The 23,110-nt window shown below is 48.3% G+C and overlaps 1 long non-coding RNA gene across 1 annotated transcript in view; it reads left to right on the top strand.

The window, feature by feature from the left end:
• The first annotated feature begins 9,007 nt into the window (after positions 1-9,007).
• The window catches only part of LOC122893881, a 54,823-nt gene continuing 40,720 nt past the window's right edge, over positions 9,008-23,110 (top strand). Inside the window, exon 1 of the long non-coding RNA XR_006381708.1 lies at positions 9,008-9,155. This is a non-coding gene — a long non-coding RNA (uncharacterized LOC122893881). The remainder of the gene's footprint in view (positions 9,156-23,110) is intronic.

The raw sequence follows: 23,110 nt of genomic DNA on the forward strand, positions 1-23,110 counted from the left end.
CCTGTGAGAATCTTTCCAACTTGGGGATTCTAGCTGCAGAAACTGCACCCAGCCTCTGCAGCCCGCCCTGGGCTGGCCAGGGATGTGACAGAGGTGGAGGAAAAGTATGTGGAAGCCCAGAAGACCATGTTTTTTTTACAAGAAATAGGGGCATGTATCAAGGATCAGGAGCGGTGGGCCACAGGGGAGAACTGCCTCTCGTGGAGAGATGGGACAAAGGGGCCAATAGGGGACACCGTGGACTTCGAGTGTAGGGTGAGGAAGGGGAAAGTCAGCCAGGCCCAGGTGTGTGGATCTGGTCTGGCTACCTGGAAAGCACAATTAAGTTTGATGTATGTGATTCTGAACTGATGAGCCTGGCAGATCAGGACACAGACGTAGCTTTTGTATGTTGGGTGGCCTCACCTAGGATTTTCAGGCTAGGACATAAAAGTGTCAGTTAGATAGTCCCACCTATTTGAAACAATGTGCTCTTACAACCCAGACCCACAAGACATCGTCCCTTAGGAGTCACAGAAAGAAGTATGGGGTCCTCTGAGAGTAACAGTCCAGCATCATGAGAAGTCTGTCTTTAATTAATTAATTAATTAATTAAGAGAGCATGAGGGGGAGAAAGGGCGGAGGGGGGGGAAGACAGAGAATCTTAAGCAGTTTCCATGCTCAGGACGGAGCCTGACCCGGAGCCTAATGTGGGGCTCGATGCGGGGTAGGGGGGCTCGATTTCATGACCCTGAGATCATGACCTGAGTCAACATCAAGAGTCAGACGCTTAACTGACGGAGCCCTGCGGGCGCCCCATGCAAAATGAGAAGTGTTAGGGGGAGGGCTGCCCGGTACAGGAAGAGTGGTGGAAGGTACTGCAGTCTGGAGAATTTGAAGTCATCCCCTGGCATCGGGTGACCGTTTGCCCGGAGAGTCAGTGGGGAACTAGAAGGAAAACATATAGTCAGCTTGGCTGGGGTGCATCCAGGGTGCAGAAACGAAGTCAGGGTAGGTGTGGTTATGCTGTGGTAATAACCACAAAATCTTGGTGGCTCACGATAACAAAGGTTATTTTTCATTTCTACCACGTGTCTGTTGTGTGTTGGCTGTAGGTCTGCTCAGCGGTTTTCGCTCCTGGGCTGATGGACAAATGCTGGGACTTTTTGATCTGGGACTCTGACGGTGTCATAGCAGAGGGAAAAGAGACGCCATGACTCACTCACTGATCCTCAGCACTTCTGTCTGGAAGTGACACCTGTCACTTCTGCTCACATTTCATTGGCCAATGCAAGTCCTCTGGCTGAGCCTAAACTCTCCTGGGAGAGCAAAGGATAATTCTCCCCTGATGACCAAAAATAAAGTTTACCACAGAAATGGTCCTAAAAGTCAGTTTCTGCTTTAAGCCATAATCTAGCCATAGCTTGAGAAGTTGGCTCCTGGGTGGCGGGGGGAGGGGGGTCCTTTTCAGGACCATGTTTGAGGCATAAATATTTCTCTTGTCTCCATAAAATGAAGTGCCACAAAATTGTAGTTTTGAAACGTCCTGTTGTCTGGTTGGGGATGTTTAGGGCTGTGGTTTACTTTTGTCCAGGGAGCAGGTCCATCCCCAAACACCCTGACCTGGCCAGGTTTTGGCTCTCACTGTGCTGTTGTAAATCCCAGGGGCTCCCCTTCATTGGTAACCGCATCTGCCTTGCTTTTGGGGTTGTGTACCCACTCTCCCTGTTTGACTTGCTCCAGAGACCCCCGGAATGCCAAGGGGGGAAGAGAAGGGCACATGCCTGCCAGGGGAGGAGGACCTCACCCCTCTCCTCACAGTTCAGTTGGTCTGAGAAGTATAGAAATCTGTTTTCTTTGGGATGTGGCTCAGATATTTTCATTTCATGGAACCCGATGCCTCCAAATCCCAGATTTTTCTTTTTTTTTTTCTTTCCAGGCTGGAGTGCCTCTAGTATGAGGTGACAGTCTGGAGAGTATTAGCAGCCACCCCTTCTTTCTGGGTCAGGATCAGGCTTATGTAATTAGAAGTCTGAGGAGGAGATGGGGAGACAGTCAGACTCACCCCGGCCAACAACCTTCCCCCGCAGCCTTCTGGCTGGTTGTCACAGAATTCTAGAGCAGGAAGAGACCTTGTACCTAACGACCTCTCCTCCATCTCCTCCCAACTGGACATTTGAACATCATGAGGACCAAAATGCAACCCACTTGTCCTAGGTGTCAAAGGCGGGGCTTCACATGACCCCAAGGGCATCCCATATCCTATCCTTCAACTAACTTCCAGATTGCTTCCCTCCACCCCTCCCCATCTCCTCCAACAAGATAAACACATCTGTGACCCCATCCTGAGGGGACCTGGGGGAAGGAAGGAGGGAGGAGGGATCCTCCCCAGTGCAGACAATCAGGGACTCGGCCTTGACTTGGGTTGTTATGATAGGACTTGCCTCTCTTCTCCAGCTGGTGGGAGTACTGACCCCAGGGAGCTCAAGTCCTGGGGGAGGGAGGTGCTGGCCAGGGAGAAAAGATAAGAGAGAGAAGGGGAGGAGTCTGGCTAGCTCCCACCTCCTGGTTTCTGTTCCAGCCAAGTGGCTGAGCTGGAGAAAGAAAACTGATAACTGATAAGGATGCTTGCTTTCCTGTGGCCTTGTTTACCTAAGCTTGAGTTCTTGCTGGTCCCTGGGGGTGGGGTGAAGGAGCTTTGTGGGTAGAAGGTAGTGTGGGGTTCCTGGACTGAAACTTGCTTTCAGTCCCCTGAGGTCTGAATGGCTCAAGGATCTTCTCTTACCTCTCAGCACCCCCTCCGCCCAGACATCCTGTGCGAAGCCAGCTAGACAATGGCTCAAGTTGAAATACAAGGCTTTCCACGCTTGGAGTAGGGCCTTTCACCCCAAAAGCAGTGGGCTTGGTGACTCTGCCTCTCACCTGGCCTCCTGGGTGTCTGGGCCCCTGGGTAAAGATCTCTAGCCCCAACAAGCCTTATGGTAACCTCCTTAAGCTAATCTAAATATTCTCTGCCTTGCTTTTTCTGCATGGCATTCCTCAGCCTCCCTGAAAGAAATGGAGTCTGAACTATTATCTGAGGAGCTGAAAACCATCAAACGGCAGTCCTTATGTGCTGGGGAACAGGCACAGAGTAATGAAAAAAACCAGACCCAGCCCATGCCCGCATGGAGATTCAAAACATTTAAATGATTCTGTGAAACATGGGCCAAGGCAGGATGTGCTGTGGAAGCACCTAGAAGACACCTCACCTTCCTGATGGTTGGGAAAGACTTTCTGAAGGATGAGCAGGATTGTCTCGACAGCTGAGAGAGATCAGGCAGATAGAAGCACAGGGGAGGAGAAAGAAAGTGGGGTATGTGGGGGTAGGGGGGAAGAAAGTAGTTGTGTTTTGTGAGACCCAGAGTGGGAAGGAAGCAGTAGTGAGAGATGAGGCTGCAGAGGCAGGCAAGGGTCAGTAATGGCAGGCAGAGAGAAGGAAGAAGGGGGACGGGGGGGGGGCGGGGGAGGAGAAGGATGGGAGCCATGGCAGACTGGTTGGGGTGGGAGATGGAAAGACTCTAGGAGACTTTCCTCTACAGAGAAATGATAACCGCAGCCATTTCTGAGATAGTCTTAGCTGATAACGCTTGGGGCAGAGCCCTTGCCAGGCTCAGCTGGTGGCCTTCCAACGTAAATGCTCCCCAAACACTTGTGGGTTTGGGGTTGCCTCCCGTGGATTCCTCTTGGCCTCAGCCTCAGTGTGGTAGGCATCTTTCTAGTCCCTCAGCCCAGCCCTGGGTGGTGTGACTTGACACCAGACTGGTGATGTTTTCCTGAGTGGTCAGCATCCCTGAAGCAGCTCACCCAGGTAGGAACCAATTCCTCTGAAGCTGTCTGCATCCGCACACCATCCCCATCTTGCCTTCATAGGGCAGCAGTTAGAAGGATCCAGAATACCTTTCTAACTGAGCTGAAATACGAGGCTTGAGTCACCCCCAAGACCCATCAGCAACTCATTCATTTGCCCCCTACTCATGCCTTCCTCCCTTCCCTTCCCTTCGACGGCTATTGAGGGCTTATCGACTCTCTGGAACTGGCACACAGTAGGTACCTTCATTGGCTCGAGCTCTATTATTAATCCAGGAAGTCCCAGAGCTGGTAACACTAAGTTTAGTGGGTCAGGGTACAGGTTCCGACATCACATCATGGGGGTTCAAATTTTCTAACCACCTCAGTGACCTGGAGGAAATCTCTTTTACGCCTCAGTTTCCTGATCTGTAAAACAGGTAACAATAGGACCTATTGTGTAGGCTTTTGGTGGATTAAAGGAGAGATTCCTGTATAAGGTTTTGTGTACAGTAAGTCACTGAATATTAGTTACTACTGTTTATATACGTCAGCTGCTTACTTTGGAACAGGAAGTTGTTAGGAGGAAATCTTTTTAGAGTTTTTTACTGAGATGGTAATACAATAGAGTTAAAGCTATCTGTGCTAACTGTAACTATTTTTGTATTCACTTCCACTATTTATTATGATGATCATGATAATAAAAATCCAGAAGTGCATAGAACTTTAGGCTTTCTTTTCATCTGCTCCAGCAAACCTGCTATATATAGATTCAGGAAATGACCATGGTATATGCAATCCTCGCCCATATCCACGCCAAGATGTGAGAATGCTGGGTTTACATTCCGTTCCATCCCTTCCATCTTGTGTGATTGTGGATAACATCTTGGAAGCCGTTTCTCCTCATCTGTTTGATGGAAATGATAATATCCTTTCTGGGTTATGGAAAGTAGCCCTAATATGGGCAAATGCCCAACACATAACAGAAAATTAGTAAATGCTAATTCCTGTCCCTCCGGATGTAGTGTGGGGTTCGGAAAATGGGAGGTACCAAGGGTTTTTTGTCACCAGGCTGGCCCAAGTCCCCTCCAGCCTTCCCATAGGAAGCCCCCAACCTACCTGGGAGGACCAGAAACTCTGCTTTAAAGAAGTAGAAGGGGTCAGCCACTCTCTTGTTCTCTCTCTGAGGACAGTGTAGGGAAGCATCGGGGGCCATGTCAGCTTCCCCAGCTGGCCCAGTGGAAGGGACCAAGGAGTGGGCGAAAGCAAGGAGGAAACACTGTCCTGGGAGCCCTCTTGGGGGCTCTGTCCTCTGTGGTCAGTGTGGCCTGACAGCAGCTGGGGAGAAGAACTGTGGCACGGGGTGGTGGGTAAGCTGGGGATCTCGGTGCTCCTGAAGAGCCAATGGAACAAACCAGACACAATGAGAGAGAAGCTTCGATGACTGGGATTTTGCGGCTCATTAAATCAGGCTGATGGGAGCAACCTGGCTGAGTTGCCTAAATCCCCCTCCACTTCCCCCGCAAAGGGACTTTCTTAGACAATAGGAGAATATTATATTAATAATGAATGATTTTATGGGATGCCAGGGTGACTCGGTTGGTTAAGTGTCCGACTCTTGATTTTGGTCACGATCTCGGGGTTGTAAGATCGAGCCCCTGTTGGGCTCCATTTCCGTGATGCGTGTGGAGCTTGCTTAAGATTCTCTCTCTCCCTCTGCCCTTGCTCTCCTCTAAAAAAAAAAAAAAAAAGAATAATTTTTTGTTTGTACATTTTAGAAATTACAGCATTCTTTTATATTTGTTTTCTACTTTCTTTTTTTTTTTCCAAAGATTTTATTTATTTATTTAAGAGAGCGAGAGCGAGAGCCTGAGAGAGAGCATGAGAGGGGAGAAGGTCAGAGGGAAAAGCAGACTCTGGGATCGTGACCTGAGCCGAAGGCTGTTGCTTAACCAGCTGAGCCACCTAGGCACCCTGTTTTCTTTCTTTCTTTATTTTATTTTATTTTATTTTATTTTATTTTATTTTATTTATTTATTTGACAGAGAGAGAGAGAGAGTTCAAAAGCAGGCAGAGAGGCAGGCAGAGAGAGAGGAGGAAGCAGGCTCCCCGCTGAGCAGGGAGCCTGATGTGGGGCTCGATCCCAGGACCCTGGGATCATGACCTGAACTGAAGGCAGAGGTTTAACCCACTGAGACACCCAGGCATTCTGGGTGGGCACCCTGTTTTCTAATTTCAATCTCACAAAGAGGCAGAAAGGAAAGTAATATTTTTATTTGACAGGTGAGAAAACTGAGGTTCAAGGGGGCTAAGCCGCCTGACCAAGAGCACACAGTTCCTGAGCTGGGATGGCAAGCCAGGCCTTCTAGTGCCAACTTACTCACAAATGAACAATGAGCAAGTAACTAGTGATTGGCCACTCAAATGATGCAGAACTTTCTTCATTAAAATTTTTAAAAGATGAAAGTACTATCTGGCTCTTAGTCCTTTTCAGATTCATAGACTTCTTCTGAGCTTGGGAACTTCGTGCTCATGGGAAACGCTCTCCGGGACAGAGAGACATACAGCACTGCACAGCTGGCGGGATTTGTGGCAGCTCGCCCTGTGGAGGGATTTTCAGAGCTGCTTGTTAATAGGTGACTAATTGAGGTTACAAAATCATGCTGTCTGGACATCAGCTGTCACCAACAGGATTAGGAGCCTCTCATCCATTTAGTCTGTCTCTAAGAGATGACACAAACAGTGTGAATGTGGGACCTTGGGAAGCCCCATTTTCCTCTCTGGGCCTCAGTGTCCCCATCTGTAAATGGCTAAACCTTGTTCTCCACTCACCCCTCCCCCCATCTGCCATCCCAATTACCTTAATTTGATTTTCTGTGTGCAGGTTGGTGGAACAAACATTTCTGGAATTCCTGGAAACCAGTCTGGCTCTGCTATTACCAAAAGGTGGCTCTGGACCCGTCACTTAGCCTCTCTGGGTCACAGTTTCCACATACAGGAAAGACCAATGGTGGCTCTTTGGGGTCCTTCCAGTTCTAGTGTTCTCTATGGAAGCCAACCACCAGGGGTGGGCTGGGAAGCCCAAGAGGAAAGTGAGGCCTCAGGGTTGCCTGGATGGACCCGAATGAGAGGACTGAGTGGCTGGGCAGGGGCTCATAGAAGCCAGTGGAGGGAAAGGAGGCAGGGGAGAGGGCCTGGAAGGGCAGAGTTAGGAGCTGGGGCTGGGAAAAGGGGCTCGGAATACCTGGCTACCTCCTCAGGCCTCGCTCGTCCTGCCAGGCTATCTCAAAGGAGATTCCAAGGCCCAGACACAGGCTGGGGAGATCCTGTAAGGAGGCTGGAGCCAGTTACAGTGAGATAGGCCTCTCTGCCTCTGTAGGCCTGTCTGCCCGGCTGAGCCGGTCTGTCTGAGGCAGGCAAGGAGCAGAGAAATCCCGCAGCTGGAGCTTGCTGGGAAGGCCTGCACCGCCAGGCAAGCACAGGGTTAAAACCAGGCTCTCAAAGAAACAGAATCTTTGCTATCTGGTGTTTGGATTCCAGCATGGAGGAAAGGCAGAGTCCATAGGACTCCCCCCTCCGTCCCCCATACCCCCCGCCCCAGCTGTTATCTGGAGGCAGAGCAGTTAGGGCTTACAGGATCGTGGCCTAGTGGTTCCCTGAAGCTCTCTGGCCTCTTTCCCATGAGGGCCACTGCCCTTCTTTAAAAAAGGGCCCTGGAACCACGTCAAATCCAGCTGCTTTGAGAGACCTAGAAACTCATCAGGGCACAGAGCAGAGTGGTTGGGGGGCTATATTCTCTCCCAGCTAATGGGACCTGAGTTTCAGCTCTCCCCACTCCCTGCTAGCAAACTCCATCTCCCCTCTGTGCCATCATCTTTTTTAAAGAAGGAGAAAAGCATCTCTCTGGCCACCGCTCTCCCTCTGGCTCATATCATGGGACGGCACGAGGTCCTGTGGGTCCTTGGTGAGGCCCTAGGAGACTATGGACGTTTGAGGCTCAAGAAGAGTGTTATCAGGTGTTATCTGATGGTGTTATCAGGACTCCTTGGGTCCTGGTCACCATGCTGGTCCCAGGTGGGACGTGGTTAGCCGGGCTCAGGCTGAGCAGGAAGCCAAGTGCACTTCCTTTTCCTCTTAGTACAACTTCAGAAACCTGGGGCCCTCAGTGCTTGGAGTCAGCTGATTCTCCTTGCCCAGCAGCTGGGAGAGAGTGAGGGTCTTGGTTTCTGCACGGGAGCCCCTGAGTCTTCTTAGAAAATGACACATGTCTAAACCAGCCTTGTAGACCATGAGCAGCTGAAAGAATGTGACTGCAGGGCCATTGGCCCTGAGAGGTCAGCACCCTCTGTGATGAGAAGGGAAAAGTTAGGGGGCTTGTGTAAGATGTCTCCTATGAGCTGGAGATAGGTGTCCCAACCCCGGGGTCTGAAGGCTGATCCCAGGGGGCTGCACCCCAGCCATGTGACCTTTGTCACACAAAAGCTCTCTGCCTCAGGTTTCACATCTGTAAAATCAGCACTATAGTAATAGTATGTGCCTTGCAGGATTGTTGCAAGAACTAAACACAATCTAGAATGTTAGTGGTCCCGGTGGAAGCTTTAGCAAGTTGAAATAGCTCGATCACTGTTGGAGAAGAGAGAGAAGACAGAGAGGAGGGCAAGAGGGGTGGGCAGATGAACTTTCCTAACCTTGAGATGATGTGAACTTAGGTAGAAGTCCAGTGGAGACCCAAAGACACTAGTTTTGGGGTGCAGGTCTGGCCCAGGCCGCAGCATTCTTTGGATAAAGTTGTTTGGATTAATGGGATGGAGGTTGTGGAATAAGCAGGCTCTCCCAGGCATCTACCCTCCTTCCCTCAGCCTGCGAACAGCTCATCACCGAAATGCTCAGAGCCCAAAGGCCTTTGGAGGCAAGTACGTACGGAGAGAGAGGCCGGGTTCTGTGGTCAGAGCCTAACACCGAGCACAGGAACTTCTGTTCTCCTGGAAGCTGCTTGTTACATTAACTGGAACAAATTTCTTAACCAGTCATCCCTGGGCAAAGGGTGAGGCAAATAGGTCTTGCTGCTTCTGAGCTGGGTGACCTTGAGCATGTCATTTGACCTCTCAGCCAGGGTTGCTCATCTGTGACAAGGATCATAATCAAGCCTCCTGAGGAATGCTGGTGAGGACGGAAATGAGATCACCGTGTGCTTTGGTCCTGTGTGGTGGCTGGAAGGAGTGGTCGCGAGCGACAGCCTCCATTCGCTCATGTCAAGGAGCAGGCCTGGCCACCACCTGGAGTGAGCAGAGGGAGATTCTAGGATCTTCTCCATCTCAAACATGGCCACTGGGGAGCTTCAGTTCAAGGTACGTAGGGCCACCAGTTTAGAGGGCAAGGCTGAACAACAGGGAGGAATGTTCTCCGTCCAAGTGTCCGATAACTTCGTGGTGCCACCTTAAGAGAAATCGGTTTGGAGCCTCAGTTCTGTAAACAGTGCAAGTTCTACCCCCTTCCGAACAGAAGGAACAAATGAGAATTAATTAGTAAACGTGGCTGTCAAACGTGGTCGTTGTTGTTATTAACTTAATGTGTTTGTTTAAAAGGGGAGCGGGCCTGCCCCTGCTTGGGTATGGGAGCTGCCAGCCAGCCAGGTTTGATGGGAAACCCTGTAGATTATTTCCACATGCGACTTTCAGCAAGATAATTAGTTGCAGCGGTGGAAGGCCTTGGAGGCAAGGACCCAGGGGCTCGGGTGATGGATTTTGCAGTCCTTCATATAAAGCACAGAGGCAGTCCCTCAGGGAATTTTGGTACCAGGGAGAGGGTGCCCCAGGCTGGGCACCGGTGTCTGGGCCAGCAGGCGGGGTGACGGGAGGTGTGGGGTGGGTGGGAGTAGGAGAAGATGATGCTGAAAGGCTTGTTTGTAATGAACAACCTGAGTTTTCTAGAATGGGTTGGCGTGTGAGGGTCGGCAGAAGGCATCTCTGTTCGGAACGCTGCTTTAGTTGACTCTGGCTTTCTTTACTGCTCCTTCTTTCTGGGTTCTGGGCTCCCGAGTATCTTGGTCCTGTCTCCCAAGGCAGAATGGAGTAGTGGCCGAAAGAAACGGCTCTGGAATCAGACTGCTTGGATTTAAATCCTGGCTCCATGACTTCCTAGCTGTGTGACTTAGGGCAAGTTACGTAACCTCTCTGTGTCTCGGTTTCTTTCATCTGCAGAGTGGGTGTGATGATATTTTATAGACTTGATTGCAGGGATTGAATAAGTTAACATTTGTAAAGCTTTTAGACGGATGCCTCCCTAGCACATGGTAAATGCTATGTAAAGGCTGGTTAAACGAATGAACAGGTTCTCATTGCCCTGATCTAGTGGCAGAGTGGGCTGTTTGGGTTGCCCAGGTATTTATACGATTTCCTCTCCCCCACACCATTTCAGTACACCGTCTAAAAACAGTATGTTTTCCGCATGCTTTTGACATTTCATTGCACGGCTCTGACCCCTTGGCAGCTTGCAAGCTACCTACCCTGAGCCCATCATGACTCTGTGCACCGAGGTCTTCCTTGGGATCCCCAGATCTTGCCAGCTGCTGTGTTCTTTGTTCTTTGCAAGGTGTTCCTCATCAGGGAGGGTGAACCGGGCCTCTCTCTACACCACCCTCACTGTGCATCTGCCTTGAGTGTTGGCCATTGCCTGGACCCCAGCAGAGCACTGTTCTTGGGACGTGTGAGCCACGGGTGTGCTGGGGCGTTGAGGTGTCTGTTTGGGGTGCGGTCAGTGCCTGGAATCTTTAGAGTGCCACTGATATCTGCTACGATGGTTTGCCATGGGGCCAAGCCAGAGTCTTGTATGCCTTCATGAAGGGTATTTTAGGGATCATCTGCTCAGTTTTTGCCTACTTTGGTGTGACCTAACTCAATATTTTCAATAGCAAAGATGGAACGCTATTGAAAAGAGAGCTGGAAAATAAAAGCCAGTGTAAACCACAAATATAGATAAGTAATCAGCAACTATTTCACCCGGAAACCTGGGCAGACCATGTGGTTGGTTCAAGGTGTGTACAGGCATGTTGTGTGTCTATCAAGAATCTTTAAAATGTTCATGTCTTGGGCACCTGGGTGGTTCAGTTGTTTGAGCGACAGCCTTCGGCTCAGGTCATGATCCCGGAATTCCGGGATTGAGTCCTGCATCGGGCTCCCAGCTTCCTGGGGAGTCTGCTTCTCCCTCTGACCTTCTCCCCTCTCATGCTCTTTCTCTCTCTTTCTCTCTCAAATAAATAAATAAATTCTTTAAACAAAATGTCCACATCTTTCAAAATAATATCACCTCTGGGAAGCCATCCTCAGGAAACACTATGAAATTTACAAAATGCTTTCTGCACAAAGATGTTCTTCATGTAGCTATTTATAAAATTGCAAATAACCAAAACATCCAGCGTTTGGGGTAAGGTGATGGAAAACTATGGCTACACCAGTTCCAGTGGTTTTCAAATTTTTGTAGCTTTGAGTTGCTTGAGAAACCTACTAGAGTGAGGATTCCCAGCGTCCACCCCTGGAGGTTGATTGAATGGGTCTGGGATAAGATCCAGAAATCTGCATTTTGAACATACCCTGTATAATTCCAATGAGATGTTCTGCAGTTCACATTTGAGAAAAGTGATCGACGTAATGGGATATTTTGCAGTTATTTAAAACGATGTTTATAGAGAGATTGTAATAACACGGAGGAATGTTTTAAAATAAAAAAAGTATGTAAGATTGTATATATAACTCTGCATCCAATTATGAAATAACACTATGTAAAACAAAGCAAAAATGTATAAAAACGTAAACAGAGGCAGAACCTCAGGGTGGCTGGGTTATGGCAATGTTCTTTTTTTGTTGTTTTTTTATATTTTCCAAAATTTCTGAAGCTGAGTATTATTTTTATGATAAACACTATAAACGTATATGTTTAAAGCAGAAATTGTTCTTTTCGCAACAAATTAAGAGACTCCCTGTTTTGGGGAACTCATACTCTGAGGGGTTTCATTTTGTCCATAAACAGATTAGGACCCTGAGGCAAAGCAATGCTGGGTTCTTCATCTTCTGGGGGGCCCGGACCCTTCTTGGAAGCGCTCGCCGCCGGGCTTCCCCTACAGTTAATAAACTTCTAGAGTTATCCAACACACAGTTGTCCCCTCCCCCCACCCCAGTCATTGTTAAGAGCTTCCGCCTAAAGAATTCTTAGCATGGAATGGGATGGTGGGTTATTTTGTGGAGCTGGACCATTTCAATGCAGGTCTCTTGAGAATATTTTCACTGAGATTACAATTCATGCAGGATGGCGAAGTCCTTTCTCAGGGAGTTGGAGATGGAGGGAGCACGGCTGTTTTCAAGAGACTCGTGCGTGAGCGTGCTAGGGGTGCCCGCCGTAAGAAGCACCACCGACCACGTAGCTGAAACCATAGAAATTTCTTGTCTCTGTCCTGGAGGTTGGAAGTCTGAGACTGAGGGTCAGTAGAGTTGCTTCCTTCTGAGGGGCCCAAGGCGAGGGTCTATTCTGGGCCTTTCTCCTGGGCTCCTAGACATCTTCCTCTTCGCCCGTCTTCACATCATCTTTCTTCTGTCCAGGTTTGTGTTCAAATTCCCTCTTCTTAGAAGGACACCAATCATATTGTATTAGAATCCACTCTCATGACCTCATTTTAACGTAATCAACCTCTTTAAAGATCCTATCTCCAAATGTGATCACATTCTGAGGTGAGGGGAGGTGGGTCAGAACTTCAGTATATGATTTCCGGGCTGGGGAGACACACAGTTCAGCCCAGAGGAAAGCTTTACTGGGCAGAAGGTGGTAGAAGGTAGCAGGAGTCCAATGGGTCCCCGACAAGTCAGATTGAACTGTTGGAATGTGTCCGGTAGCTTGAAAATGGAAGGTTCAAGCAACGTGAGCTGTTTTTCACTGAGCCCAGGCCAGAGAGAGCGTGCTCAGACCTGGCTTGCTACATGTCTGGTGCTGCTGGTAGGTATGTGCCCCTGCCATGGAGACAGAGCCTCAGCTTAACCCGCTTCTCTCCCTGTCCGGTTGTTGGACTTTCCAATCACATGACCGGGGTTGGGGGGTGTTGGGGCAGGAACCTGTCTAAGCCTCCCCTGCAGAAACGGGAATAAAAATTCCTGTCCTGTCTATCTCACAGGCTGTTGGAGATAAGGTAAGGAAGGTGCTGTGTCAACTCCAGAGCTCTTTCTGTCCCCATCAGTTAGGCAGTGCAGGGAACATCCTGTCTCACTGGGAGCCGGTGGGCATGAGCCTCTGAAAGCTTTCGGTTCACTCCTGCTCAGAAACCGCGTTCAAGAAGGTGAGGCAGCTTGGCCTCTGATCATGCCATATGTTTGTTGATAAAGCACCATCATAAGGCCGCTTGCCAAAGGCCTCCGGACATTGTTAAAAAAAAATAATAATAAAACCACCTTATTGTGAAAGTCACATATGTTCCTTATATGAACATTTATAAATGGGATATTAAAAAAAAAACAAATAAAAATTCCCCATTCCCTACCCTTCTACCTCCTTCCTACCATCTGAAGACACCCCCTTGGCCCCTGCCCTCATGACTTAGTATCTTCCTGCGTTTCCTATGCTTATTCAAATCTGTATGTACACACTTTAAAAAGATGATAATTTGTTTCATACTGTTTGAAAACTTGTGTTTTTAACCTAATGAGTACCTGTAGCCTTCTTTTCTACATCATTTCATGTAGATAGATCTTGAACCTTATTTTTTTAAGTGGTGTATAGTATTCCATAAAAACAGATATACTAATGTGTTATTTAACCGTTCCTTCTCTAATGGACTTTTAAGTTATTTCCAGTTTTTAAAAATACGATGAAAATGACTGTGGTGAATATCTGTGAGCACTTTGGTGGATGGCCCTCTGTAGGATGAAACTCTAGACTTGAAGTAAGTGACTCGAAGGGGATATTGACACATTTAAAATGTCCATAGGTTTTGTAAATTGCTCTCCAAAAAAAAAAAAAAAAATTGTATCAATTTACACTTTCTCCAACAGTTTTTGAGAATCTGTCTTTCCCGATATCCTTGTCAGCAATGGACGTTATGCTCTTTTTTTGCCATGCATTCTCTAGAATGTCAAGGCTGCCTATTTTTTTGAGATTATGTTCTTTCAGTATCTTCCCAGAGGTACTCAAAATTATGATCACAAGGCCTATTGGAGAGAAGCAGCAGGGTCTAAGACCACAAGGACTTGTCAACAATTTATTTCTCAAGGAGTCCTTTGAGCACTGGGAGCTTATCCAAGGGGGACTGGGATTTTCAGCCTGAACTGGGTTATTGCACGGACCCACAGAGAAGTTCCTGTCTATCTTTCTTTTCCTGTGAGAGAGGAAAAAAGAAATGAAGGCGAGTTTGAGCATCTAACCAGACCCACTGACCTTGAAACAGTTCTCTAGCTATCTGTCTCTCATCTGATTGATTTTTCTGCTTCTCTAAATAGTGCTTATGGGGGGGGGTGCCCCTATGAAATGCTTAGAGTCAATCAACTCCTTATCAGCAGGGAAGGCTGGCCTTGCCTAAGCTCATTCACCCCTGATCGTGTGAGGACACAGCGGACACTGGCCGCTGCCCAATCCGGGGGGGGGGGCAGGCCAAATGCCTCGTTAGGATACCAGTCATCCTGGGGCCCCAAAGCAATGAGGAAAAAAAAGTGCAGTTCTGATAAAGTTATCCAGAATATTGTGTTTGGAAACACATAGAAAGAAGCAGTTTTTGTAACTGAATAGATGCAGGTTTTTCATAGTGTTTTCCTCTTGAATCCCACCACAGATGGTGCCATATGTCTGGGGCTTAGGATTCAGTCTGAATCGGCTCCTCTGGTATTTTCTCCCAGCCCCAAGTCATGGCAGATTAAGTGTACTCTGAGGCGCTGGGATTTTCCCGTCTTTCATGGAGGCCCTGCCCGCTGGGATCCTTGAAATGGGGCTTCAGTTGTTTCAGTGATTGGTTCAGAATAACTACATCACAGGGTGGTGGTGGGGATTTCACTGAAAAGCATGTGAAGGCACCTGACAGTGTCGGTACTCAGGCAATGTTAATTTCCTCCCTTCTTAGAAGCTTGTTCCATCTGAATCATGGGATTGACAGGGCAGGACTTTGAAGACTTTCAGAAGTCCTTTATTGCTTTAGATGCAAAGTTCTAGAAAAACAAAAAGGGAGAGGTGTGAAATTGGCATTTTACTACCTTCCCTTGAGGCCGTAGCCTGTACGGTGCCCACCACAGGGTCCTCATAAGCACTTTTTCATTGAGTTGAGCTGAATCGAATCAAATCACGCTTGTCTTCACTCTGTCCAAGGTGAAATATATGTGATTCATGGGGCAAAAGCTCCTTCCTGGAGCTTCTGAACTTCTGCATTTTCACAACCTTCGGAAACTTGCATTCCATGTTGGAGGGAGGGAAGTCAAACTGTGCATCTCCACAATGGGCTAAGCTCGGGGCTGCATGTTATCTTCCCAACAGCACTAGGAGTATGTTACTTTCTGATCCGAGAGCCAGAGTTCCAAGCATTTCTTCCCAGGGCCACACAGGTGATCCGGGCAGAGCCGGGACTCAGTGGCAGGTCTGACCACCTCCCTGGCCTCGGGCTGGCCGGAGGGAGTCCATGTCAGGAACAGCAGCTGATTTTTGAGTTTAGGTCCAAGTAGACAGAGAACCCCCAGCTCCCACACCTTCCTAATTAGCTAGAATGTCAGGCGGCTCAGAAGCACCACTGCTGTGGGATAAAGCTGTGTCATCCCGGGCCCAGGAGTTGGACAGTGAGGGACAGAGAGGACTCTGTAGGGGTCTCAGTGAGGTGAGTTTGCAGCCTCCTCCATCGCCCAGGCCTTTCCGTGTGTCCTGATCAAGACCCTTCCATAGCCAACTTTCTTAGGAGAGGCCCACCCTTTCACTCAGCCCCAAGGGACCACAGTGGCCACTTTAGAACACATCCATTCATGGGTTCTGTCATTCACTCCTTCACCTAGTGGCTGTTCATTGGAGCCCCGCGTGTGGGCCTCCCCCCATCACTCTGGGTGCTGGGGATAAAGCAGTAACAAAGGAAGACACTGTCCTTGCTCTCCAGAGGCTAGCTGGGCAGCAGAGAGATAGCTAAAGTCAACAGTCACAGACAGAGGAAAGGCACGGATCACACTTTCTTAAGTGTGACAAGGAGAAGAAGGTGCCCAGAAATCTAGAAATAACATTTACACTGAGACCTAAAGGGCGAGCTGAATTTGGCCAGGCAAAGAGGTAGACAGAGCATTTACATAAACCCACCAGGCTTGTTTTAGTGCTTTACAAGTACTAACTCACTTAATCCTCCTAACAACCCTATGAATAGGTGCTATTATCATCCCCATTTTACAGATGAAGAGCCTCAGGCTCAGAGAGGTTCAATGACTTGCCCAAGGTCACCTACCTAGGGACCTGATCAGAGCCAGGATGGACCCTCATCAGCATATGGGTGGGGGTCAGGATGGGGTCTCTTGGGTGTGAGCACAGCCCTAGAGCAACAGAACCCTTAGATGGAACCAGGAGTTAAGGAAGACCTGGCCCAGCGGACTGAAATCAGTAGTCAGGAGGGTGGCATCAGAGGCAGGCAGGTGGGGGGCATGGAAGGAAGTATTTCTAGAAGGAAGGAGCTTCACCTGGCCAAACGCTGCTGACAGGTCGGGGGTGAATGAGGACTGAGAAGTAACTGGTAGGTACGCTTGTAACCCTTGGCAAGAGGCGAATGGTGAGAGCAAAGCCCAATGGTAAAGGGTTCAAGAAAAAAAAGGGGAGGAGAAGAATTTTAAATTTTGAGGAATTTTACTCTGAAAGGAAGAAGATAAATATGGTGGTGCCTGAAGAGTGACCTAGTCCCAAAGATTTTTTTTTTCTTTTTCCAAGATGGAGGTAGTACAACATGCGTGCACATGGGGCAGGGCTAGCGCACCCAGCACCCAGCAACACCCCTGGAGAACACGAGGGGTTGGAGTCCAGGGGGAGCGCACAGCTGGCCTTGGGCCGGGCTGCTTCGCAGGGGTCTCTTCAGGTAGGCTGATGGCCCCTGGCCCCTGCAGTCTTCCCGAGAGTCTATAGCGGAAGCCCTCGGAGCAGCAGGACTCCCTCCCCGGGTGTCACTAGCCTTTTGCTGATGGTGCAGGCTGAGGGGAGAGGAGCTGACAGTGGGGGTGGGGTTCAGCCTCGGCTGCATCCCTGCGGAGCTGTGAGCTGAGTGAGTCGTAGAGGGTTAGCTGCACCAACCAAAGGGAGTTTTCTAGACTTGGGCAGCCCTTGCTTTTCAGGGGCGCTGGGAATCCCTGCTGTCACGTAATAGACTTGGGAGCCACATAGCATCAGCTCATTGGCCCAACAAGATAGCCGTGAACCCTATTCCCGCAAGTTTACTTAAACTGACAGTAGAGTTTCTAATGCATAAAATTGGCCAGTTGGTGCCCTGGGGTGATGGACTCCTCTTCAGGGTCTGAACGGACGAAAATGCGCAGCCCACAGGAAGCGCTGCAGGTTCCAGCCCAGCACCCCCCGCCATGGGTACCATCTTAGCCTGGCTGCGTCTGACAGAGAAATACACAAGACAAAGAGAGGGGAGGAACTACATTGGGAGAGCTTTGAATGTAAAATCAGGGGATTCCCCATTAGGGAAAAATTCCTCTGGTTAAAAAAAAAAAAAAAAGAATTGGGTAAATGAGGCAGAAACGCGGCGCCGTAAGACACCCGGCACACCACAGGCCTGCTCACTTCATTAACCACTTTCTCATGTGAAAAAAAAAGAAAAAGTCTCAAAAATAATACATAGGTAGATAGCCCCCACCCTCCACCCAGGAGAACGTGTGTCGATTTCTCTTTGCCCCAATTTATTGTAGGTTGTATTGTAAGTCGTCTTCCTACAAAGTAATAAAATGTAAATGTGGGTTTTAGGTATGCTAATGTTTCCGGCTGGCTGAGCTTGAATTCCCAGCCGGTTACGGGGCGAGGGGCCTACGAGGAAGCGGTGGGAACCGAGTGGGGGGTGGGTAGTAGAAGGGAAAACAGAAGTTCCCCATTGTTTCAGTTTGAGAAAACCGGGATTTGGGAAACCGCGTGATTTGATGTGAGCAGGAGACCTCAGAAGGGAATGTATCCATTAACTGTCCAGAGGCAGGTGGGCTTTCAAAGAGCTGAGAGCAGTGAGCAGCGCCTTCGGATGGTCTGTCCAGCCACACAGTAGGAGAAGAGGCAAGACCTGCTTCACCTCCAGGCAGGGGCTGGTGCTCTGCCTCTGGGAGGCTGAGCTTGATTCCTCTTGAAGCACCTCTGGCCCCAGAAATGGAGCCCAAAAGGGGCCCTCCAGGTCACTGGGAGAAGGTCCCATGGTTGTCCCAGCAGAAGGCTGGGAGGTCTTCTGTGAGCTCATTTACTTCCTTCCTTCCTTCCTTCCTTTCTTTATTTCTTTTTCTTCTTTTAAGTTTCCTTTTTAATTCCAGTTAACATCCAGGGTTCTGTGAGTTTCAGGTGTACACTGGAGTGATCGTGAGCTCATGTTTTCTCAAATTAGTCTTCCAGTTTATAATGGAAATGGGTGGCGAGGGAGGATTCATGTATAGAAATTGGTTAAATTCAAGTTGATGTGGTAAAATAGGAAGTCCGTGTCACTCCAGAGTGGAATCCATCTGGAAAGAAGTCACAAAAGCGCATGACTTGGGTTTCTCATTTCTGGATGGAAAATCCAACGTTTGCTATACTTTGAGGGCAGGCTGGGCCCCACAGGGACACTCCAAGGCAGCTGGGGAGACCCCAGGGTGGAGGCATGGAGGGCCAGCGAGGGGAGTGTGAGGGTGCCTGGGTGTGCTTAGGGGGCCAGACAGTAAAGAGAGGCTGGAAATCTATGATTGGTGAGTTGAAGTTTAATAACAGTTTAATTCCAAGAGCTTCAGGGAAAGTGATTTGATTCAAAGAGGTCTTGAGACAGATAGAGAGGATGGAGCAGGGGAGGTCTGAGAAGAAGCTTGGAACTCTGTTTCAGAGATGATGGGCAAGGGGGACCCATGCTGGGGAAGGGTCATCCAATTGGTGGAGAGCCGCAGAGGGGACCAGAAGGGGTTACCAGATGAGGAGAATTAAATGCAGTTATAGGCTGGGTGGCAACATGTGCATTTGTAACTGTTGCCAGTCCCTGGGGACCTACTATGTGCTGCCAGACCGTGGCCTCCCTGTGTATTGCTGGAACCCAGCACGGTGCCTGCACCTAAATGACACTCTTCCGTTGTGTGTCTGAAGAATGATTGGATGAAGAAATATAATAACTAAATGTCCTGAAGCCACTGTAGAAAACAGAGTGGTGGTTCTTCAAAAAAATTAAACATATGGTCCAGCAATTCCACCCCTGGGTCTGTACCCCAAAGACTTGAAATGGGGATTTGAGCAGATCTTGATATCCTTACACCACATCCTCTCTTCTGGTGCCAAGACAAGACCAGAAGGAGAATCCGAGTAATCAGCAGAGTTCAAGCAGGTACATGTATTAAGCACCAGCTGTATACTCAACTCTGTACTCATTACTAAGAAGATCAGATAAGTAGAAACACTATTCCTGCCCTCAAAGAGATGACTTAGTTATGTGGGACTATGCAGCAGATATTGATCTCAAAGGATCTCGGACTGGACAGGACCAACCCCGTGGGCTATGAGATACAGAGGGAGCAACTCAGGGTCGGGGTGAGATAGTGAAAGACTTCTGGAGCCAGGGTTTCCTGGGAAGGAGTCGTCCGCACATATTACATTATGACAGAAAAACCCAAACGTGTAAATATAAACAATATTTGTATGAGGTCACAATCCCTAAACTGCAAGGCAAGATCTCAAAGAAAAAAGTTGGGGTTTTTTTTTGAAGATTTTATTTATTTATTTGAGAGAGAAGGCGCACACGCGAGGCTCACGCAAGCTCGGGTTGGGGGAGGGGCAGAGGGAGAGGGAGAAGCAGACTCCCCTGCAAGCCGGGCTCCATCCCAGGACCACTGACTGAATCATGATGTGAGCCAAAGGCAGATGCTTAATGGACTGAGCCACCCAGCCACCCCCACCCCCAAAAGTTTTACTTTGTTTTTTTGCTGTTATTATTTTGGGCCAAATCTTATCTGGCAGCAGAACTTGGCCTGAACTGGAGAGGCTCTTTACTGTTCTTACTTAAGCCCCTCCAAGTGAATATTGGTGGGTTCACTGCAGAATACTGAGTGCATCCTGATGGTGGGGCACTGCCCCGGGGCCCACCAAGGGTGGTATGTTAAAGATGGTTATGGATCATGACTTCCTAAAATAAGAAAAAAATAAGTGAGGGGCACCTGGCTAGCTCAGTCATTGGCTCAGGTCATAATCCCAGTGTCCTGGGACCGAGCCCCGCATTGGGCTCTCTGCTTGGGAGAAAGCCTGCTTCTCCCTCTCCCACTACCCCTGCTTGTGTTCCCTCTCTCGCTGTCTCTCTCTCTCTGTCAAATAAATAAATAAAATCTTAAAAAAAAAAAAAAGTGAGCTAAGTGAGACAAGGAAAGACAAATACTGTATGATCTTACTTACATGTGGAATCTAAAAAACCAAACACAGAAAAACCAACCAAATTCATGGATACAGAGAGGTGACTTGTGGTTGCCAGAGGTACGGGCTCAGGCAGAATGGGGGAAGGTGGTCAAAAGATACAAACTTCCAGTTATAAGATAAACAAATCCTGGGGCTATAAGGCACAGCAAGGCAACTATAGTTAACGATAAGGGGCACCTGGGTGGCTAAGAGGGTTAAGCCTCCGTCTTCGACTCAGGTCATGACCTCAGGGTCCTGGAATGGAGCCCTGCATCAGGCTTTTTTTTTTTTTTTTTTTTAATTTATTTATTTATTTGACAGACAGAGATCACAAGTAGGCAGAGAAGCAGGCAGAGAGAGAAGGAGGGGAAGCAGGCTCCCTGCTGAGCAGAGAGCTTGATGATGGGCTGGATCCCAGGACCCTGGGATCATGACCTGAGCTGAAGGCAGAGGCTTTAACCCACTGAGCCACCTAGGCGCCCCTGCATCAGGCTTTTTGCTCAGTGGGGAGCCTACTTTCCCCTCTCCCTCTCCCTGCCTCTCTGCCTGCTTGTGATCTCTGTCAAAAAAAAAAAAAAAAAAAAAAAAAAAAGTTGCCAAGAGAGCAGATCTTAAAAGCTCTCAACATAAGAAAAAAAAGTTGTAATTATGTGTGGAGATGGATGTTCACTGAACTTTACTGTAGCAATCATTTCACAATATATACATCTATCAAATGATGAAATTGTATACCTGAAACTAATACTATGTTATATGTCAATTATATTTTAACAACAACAACAAAAAATCTTTGGACCAAGAGTTTGGATGATGGATTGATAACCTATATTCATCACAGGTCAGATCATGCGACCCAGGCGGTTTGCCAAATGCTTTTCCCACATTCCCTCACTTCATCCTTATAGCAGCCTTACGAGACAGGTCCTATTACTATTGCCATTTTGCAGATGAGAAAACTGAAACCAGAGAAAGTAAATAGCTTGCTCAAGGTCACAGATTTGTAAGTGATGGGTCCTGGTTGGAAGCGAAGATTGTTAGTTTCTAGTAGCCTCTCAGTATGGCCTTGGTGGGAAGAGTTTCAGAGTCAAAGGGAAGATGGACCAGATTACGGAGGCCCAAGGAGGAAAAAGCTGGAGGGGAAAGGGAACCCCAGATCTGGGCTATCCATCTGGGTGTGATAAGGAGGGGAGTATAGGTGAGGGTCTGAAGTGACCCCCAGATCAGGTACAGCAGGTTTTGGGGTGTTAGAATAGCTGGACCTCTTAGGGGAGTCTGGGCTCCCTGTGGCTAAGGCTGCCATTTGGAAAGCACAGGACCCCAGAAAGCCTGGGTCCCCAACCTTGGCTTTAACTCCCAGACATAAAGGGCCCCCCTTAGGCCTGCAGCCATTCCACTTTCTGTTGAAAGAGGAAGCAGCCCTAGAAGATCCCCTTTACCCACTCTCAGTGGTGTGAAGAAGAGGAACCTGGATCTGATTTGGATTTTTTGAAGAAATCTTGCTTTAATGTGGACCAATCCAACTTCTTCATTTGCTGTCCCAACAAGGACCGTGGTAGCTGTGCCTCCTCAGGGACTGGCCAAGGGGACTCTCTCAGCCAGGGACCCCTGAGGGTGGAGTTTCCCAGCCCTGGCTCTGTGACTCCTTGGGATGCCTCTAGTTATCTTTGGGCTACTGGAAGATTCTTAAGGCAAAACTAAATATTGAAATAAATTGACTGCAAAAATAGACCTATGATAAGAAATAAGCCTATTCCAACTAGTATTTCCTTGAAGAGGAAAGGGGAGAGAGACTTGTAATATTTTTTAAAAGATGCCAGTATTCCAGGGATGTGTGGCTGGCTCAGTCAGTGGAGCGTGCAACTCTTGATCTCAGAGTTGTGAGTTCGAGCCCCACATTGGGCATGGAGCCTACTTTAAAGAAAAAAAAAAAAAAAGAAGAAGATGCCAGTATTCTAAAAATGGTCATTCATCCATTCTTCTTCTTTTTCTTTTTTAAAAAATTTTATTTATGTATTTGAAAGAGAGGGAGTGAGAGAGCTCACAGGAGCAGGGAGGGAGGAGCAGAGGAGGAGGGGAAAGAATCTTGTGCAGACTCCGTGATGGGCTCAGAGCCTGAGGCAGGTCTCCATCTTGCATGACCTGAGCCGAAACAAAGAGTCGGATGCTTCACAGACTGAGCCACCGGGCAAGCCAAAACTATCATTTGTTCGAAAAAATGGCTCCAACAATTTCCTCACTGTATGACTTTGGCCATGTCTCTTAAAGTCCTAATGAGGTAGGGCTAAAGATGGTCCTGCCAAGGTTGCTGGGAGGATTAAGCAAGATGGGGTTCATGAATGTCCTTTGTAAATTATAAGGCATTACACAAAGGCGAGAGATGAATGCCGCTGGGTCATCCCCCAGAGCAGAAAATCCTACCATCTTACCTGTACTGATTCTTTTTTCCTGATGGAGGAGGGATCTGATAGGTATCATTTGGAGTTATTCAATCCATACTTCCTTTCTCTAGTCCTCAATTTCCATATTAGGGTAAGCCAGGCCATGCAGCCGTGATAAAGAAACATCCACGTTTCAATGTCTTACCACAATCAAACTTTATTTCTTGCTTTGATGAGCATGGGTAGGACCTCTTCCATCTTGTCCCCATGCTGGCAGAGTCTATGGGCTGTAAGTTCACAGTGGCAGGGAGAGAGAGGGATGGGGGGGAACATCATCTCTTAACTGTTTGGAT

This window comes from Neovison vison, chromosome 13 (assembly GCF_020171115.1).
Source record: "Neovison vison isolate M4711 chromosome 13, ASM_NN_V1, whole genome shotgun sequence".
NCBI lineage: Eukaryota > Metazoa > Chordata > Mammalia > Carnivora > Mustelidae > Neogale > Neogale vison.